This window comes from Bos mutus, chromosome X (assembly GCF_027580195.1).
Source record: "Bos mutus isolate GX-2022 chromosome X, NWIPB_WYAK_1.1, whole genome shotgun sequence".
In the NCBI taxonomy this organism is placed as follows: domain Eukaryota; kingdom Metazoa; phylum Chordata; class Mammalia; order Artiodactyla; family Bovidae; genus Bos; species Bos mutus.
In genome coordinates this window covers 87,222,793-87,228,309 of record NC_091646.1, presented here as the reverse complement: position 1 = coordinate 87,228,309, position 5,517 = coordinate 87,222,793, and the positions used below count along the sequence as shown (strand labels likewise).

General features: G+C 41.6%; 1 non-coding gene across 1 annotated transcript; it reads left to right on the top strand.

Annotated features, from left to right (window-relative positions):
* The first annotated feature begins 2,638 nt into the window (after positions 1 to 2,638).
* Positions 2,639 to 2,711, top strand: TRNAG-CCC (transfer RNA glycine (anticodon CCC)). Its single transcript has one exon. It is a non-coding gene; the product is annotated as a tRNA-Gly (tRNA).
* The last annotated feature ends 2,806 nt before the right edge of the window (positions 2,712 to 5,517 follow it).

Genomic DNA, 5,517 nt, shown 5'->3' with positions numbered 1-5,517 from the left:
ACCCAAATTTTAACAGTGCTTATCTCTAGGTTGGAGGCTTCTTGGTAAGGTTTATTTATGTGTGAGTGCAAATTTTATTTATTTTCTTTTTAGTATTTCCCAAATGTTCTACGAGGAGCATATAATGTTTTACAACCAAATAAAAAGAAACACATGTTATTTCAAATAAAAGGAAAACATTTGCCTTTGAATCCATTTTCTTTGGAGCTGGTGTCTTCCATCACTTGCCCACTCTTTACCTTTGGTCACTCTTCTTCCCGCCTTCGCAGTGGGGTACTATGCTGACCTTTGGACATGAATTTTGCCTTCTGTCTCTTGCCCACTCCCCTTGACTGTGAACTATGATTCTCTGTATGTGCCTTAACTGCTGTTGGATTTCTGAGAGTCTGTCTCCCTGGTAACTGGACAGTTGCCCACACACTTTCTTGGCCTTTGCTGTGGCTTTTCATGAGTCCATGAATAAAGCATAGGTTTGGGCTTTTTCTTTAAAAATACTGTAGATCCTTGTATTGTCAGTGTATTAGTTTGCTCCAGTTGCGTAATGGAATACCATGGACTGAGTGGCCTAAAGAAGACAAATTTATTTTTTCATAGTTCTGAAGGCTGCTGCTGCTGCTGCTGCTGCTAAGTTGCTTCAGTCGTGTCCGACTCTGTGCGACCCCAGAGACGGCAGCCCACCAGGCTCCCCCGTCCCTGGGATTCTCCAGGCAAGAACACTGGAGTGGGTTGCCATTTCCTTCTCCAATGCATGAAAGTGAAAAGTGAAAGTGAAGTCGCTCAGTCGTGTCTGACTCTTCGCGACCCCATGGACTGCAGCCTACCAGGCTCCTCTGTCCATGGGATTTTCCAGGCAAGAGTACTGGAGTGGGGTGCCATCGCCTTCTCCTCTGAAGGCTAGAAGTCCTAAATCAAGGTGTCCACAGGACTAGTTTCCTCTGAGGTCTCTCCTTGGTTTGCAGACTGCCACCTTCTGTGTCCTCAAATGGCCTTTCCTCTGTGCATGTGCCCTGCCGTCTCTTCCTCTTCTTATAAAGACATCAGCCAGATTGGATTAGCATTTATCCTAAGAGACCCTTTGGACTGTATGTAGCCCACCAGGCTCCTTTGTCCATGGGATTCTCCCTGCAAGAATACTGGAATGGGTTGCCGTTTTCCATCTCCAGGGACTCTTCCTGACCCAGGGATTGAACCCTGTCTCCTGGACTGCAGGCAAATTCTTTAACCACTGAGCCATCAGGGAACCCCCTTAAGGGCCTGTTTTAATCTTTAAAGGCCTTATCTCCAAACAGTCACATTCTGAGGTCCTGGAAGTTAAGGCTTCAACATATGAATGGGGGTAGAGACACAAATTCTCGAAACCAGGCTTCAGCAATACGTGAACCGTGAACTTCCAGATGTTCAAGCTGGTTTTAGAAAAGGCAGAGATCAAATTGCCAACATCTGTTGGATCATCAAAAAAGCAAGAGAGTTCCAGAAAAACATCTATTTCTGCTTTATTGACTATGCCAAAGCCCTTGACTGTGTGGATCACAATCAACTGGAAAATTCTGAAAGAGATGGGAATACCAGACCACCTGACCTGCCTCTTAAGAAACCTATATGCAGGTCAGGAAGCAACAGTTAGAACTGGACATGGAACAACAGACTGGTTCCAAATAGGAAAAGGAGTACATCAAGGCTATATATTGTCACCCTGCTTATTTAACTTATATGCAGAGTACATCATGAGAAATGCTGGGCTGGAGGAAGCACAAGCTGGAATCAAGATTGCTGGACGAAATATCAATAACCTCAGATATGCAGATGACACCACCCTTATGGCAGAAAGTGAAGAGGAACTAAAAAGCCTCTTGATGAAAGTGAAAGAGGAGAGTGAAAAAGTTGGCTTAAAGCTCAATATTCAGAAAACTAAGATCATGGCATCCGGTCCCATCACTTCATGGCAAATAGATGGGGAAACAGTGGAAACAGTGACAGACTTTATTTTTTTTTGGGTCCAAAATCACTGCAGATGGTGATTGCAGCCATGAAATTAAAAGACGCTTACTCCTTGGAAGGAAAGTTATGACCAACCTAGACAGCGTATTCAAAAGCAGAGACATTACTTTGTCAACAAGGGTCTGTCTAGTCAAGGCTATGGTTTTTCCAGTAGTCATGTATGGATGTGCGAGTTGGACTGTGAAGAAAGCTGAGTGCCAAAGAATTAGTGCTTTTGAACTGTGGTGTTGGAGAAGACTTTTGAGAGTCCCTTGGACTGCAAGGAGATCCAAGCAGTCCATCCTAAAGGAGATCAGTCCTGGGTGTTCATTGGAAGGACTGATGCTAAAGCTGAAACTTCAATACTTTGGCCACCTCGTGCGAAGAGTTGACTCATTGGAAAAGACCCTGATGTTGGGAGGGATTAGGGGCAGGAGGAGAAGGGGATGACAGACGATGAGATGGCTGGATGGCATCACTGACTCGATGGACATGAGTTTGAGTGAACTCCGGGAGATGGTGATGGACAGGGAGGCCTGGCGTACTGCAATTCATGGGGTCGCAAAGAGTCGGACACGGCTGAGCGACTGAACTGAACTGAGAGACACAATTCAGTACATAACAATCAAGGTTCTTAGTTGTGAACAAAACTCTAAAGGCTTCCCTGGTGGTCCAGTGGCCAAGACACCACATTCCCAATGTAGTGGGCCCAGGTTCGATCCCTGGTTGGGGAATAAGGTGCCGCATGCCACAACTAAGACCCAACACAGCCAAATAGATAAATAAATTAAAAAAAAAAAAAAAAAAAACCTCATTCTGGGTACAGCAGAAGTGGGATTTATGAAAGGATGTTAAATAATTCACAGAATGTCCTGGAAGACAGGAGAATCTGGCAGAGAGGCTTCACAGCCCAGATAAGACCCCAACCACATGTCAGAACTGCTCCTATGAAGATCCTATAGCCACCATCACCAAGCCAAGGAGGTTCCCACTAGGATTTCAGCCACCTCTGGCTTTGAAAAGTGAATGCCATTCAGCCATGGATTCCATGGGATGTTTGCCTCCTTATGTCATGGGCTTCTGGAGAGAAGTGTCATCTCTAATGCTCTCTCTGGTCACAAAGAGCCTTGATCAAAGATTTGTGCCTTAGATACAAGACAAACTGGGAAAATAAACCATTGTCTTTGACACTAGGGGATTTAGAATTATAGTCATGCGATTGGAAAATCCTAAATTCCTAAATAGGAAGGATTTCAAAAGGTTCTTGGCAGCCAAAGGTAAGAAAAATAGCTATTACACTGAAGATAAATACATTTAGGAGCATGGTGAATTACGTTCTTGAATGGTTCCCACTCACTCTTTCCATCTTGAGTTTGATTTTCTTTTTTGTTGTTTGATTTTTATACAGTTCTAATTGTGGAAGTAATAATTATGGAATTAATTTTTCTCAAGGGAGAAAAATTTGAAAACTTAGAAGAACACAAAGAAAAAATTTTGAATACCTATAATCTTACTACCTAGAGATAATCACTGTTGCCATTTTGCTAAGTTCCCTTATATTCTTCTTTATATGTATATATATAAAAAAGACTCTAATATGCATATGCTATTTTGTAGTCTTCTGCTTTTACTTATCAATATATTATGAATGCTGGGTTTTCTGAGTCAGTTTCCCCCACAAATAACTACACTATGAAAGGGTCTACCTAATAGCTTTTAATTTAGCCTATATCAAAATCAGAAATTTTTTATTTACTTAGAGCTAATTTTTAATGTTGTTTAGTTGCTAAGTTGTGTCTGACTCTTTTGCAAACCCATGTATCTCTCCTCTATTTGTACATTTTGAGGGGAAAAAAATCCAATATAACAAAACCAAAAAATGTTTTGAGTTTTTCTTCTCTTCAAATGAAGACCCTCCTGTGACTTTATTGGCTGTTACTATATTCACCCAAAATTAATATGATGATAAGCATTTGTAGTTATTAATATTTTACTGGATTTTTTCTTTTTTTTTGGCCACACCATGCAGCATACAGGATCTTAGTTCCTCAACCAGGGATGGAACCCATGTACCCTGCTGTGGAAGCACAGAGTCTTAACCAGTGGACTGCCAAGGAAGTCCCCTTGGATTTTTAAACATTTTATCATATAGCTGATAGATAAAATAATGTTTGTATTAACCAGAGAATATCCAATCTCATTTAAAATCCTCTTGTCAGATGTCCCTACATCTACAGAGGATTTTCTATTATTTTGTTCTTAAAGAGGTCACCGAGGGACCCAAGAAGGCACACAGATCTTTTCCCAGAAGGTTTGCCATTCTGTCAGGGTCTGAGTCAAGCTCCAGGACTGGAGCAATACAAATTCATCCCTATCTTCACTCCAAAGTCCTTGATTAATTGATCTATTTTAGAACAATATCTGGGCTTGTCTGTCGTTCATCTCCAAGACTCCGAACTCCTATATTCACCTGCCACACACGAAAAGTCATTCACATACAAAGGTACCATGCTTTATAGTAAGTGCTATATAGTTAACTCAAGAAAGCTGCTGAGATCTGTGTTTGAAATCCCAATTTCATGACGAATTTTCAGTCTGGTTTGTTGTTGTTTTCTTCTCTGTGATAGGTGGAATAATGGACTCTCAAAGATGTCCCACCATTGAAACAAGTATATATGTAATGCTACATGGCCAAAGGGACTTTGTAGATGTGATTAAGTTTATGGACCTTAATATAGGGCGATTATCTTAGATTATCCGTATGGGCTAAATCTGATCACATGAGTCCTTAAAAACAGAGAACTTCCTCTAACTCAAAGCAGAGGAGAGATGTGGCAGAAGGAAAAGCCAGAGAGAGTTGAAGCATAAGAAGGATTTGACATTGCTGTGGGGGGTCACATGGAAAGCATGAGAAGGAATGTGGGCAGCCTCTAGGAGCAAAGACTAGCCCCTGACTCATGGCCAGTGAGGAAATGAGGACCTCAGTTTTACAATCACAAGGAACTAAATTTGGCCAACCCTCTGGATGAACTTACCCACCTATTTGCCAAGAAGTGATGGGACCAGATGTCATAATCTTAGTTTTCTGAATGTTGAGTTTTAAACCAACTTTTTCACTCTCTTCTTTCACTTTCTTCAAGAGGCTCTTAGTTCTTCTTCACTTTCTGCCATAAGGGTGGTGTCATCTGCATATCTGAGGTTACTGATGGGGAAACAGTGGAAACAGTGACAGACTTTATTTTGGGGGGCTCCAAAATCACTACAGATGGTGACTGCAGTCATGAAATTAAAAGAAGCTTGCTCCTTGGAAGAAAAGTTATGGCCAACCTAGACAGCTTATTAAAAAGCAGAGATATTACTTTGCCAACAAAGTAGTCAAAGCTAATGTTTTTCCAGTAGTCATGTATGGATGTGAGAGTTGGACTACAAAGAAAGTTGTGTGTGTATTACTCAGTCGTGTCCAACTCTTTGCGACCCAATGGACTGTACTCTGCCAGACTCCTCTGTCCATGGAATTCTCCAGGCAAGAATACTGGAGTG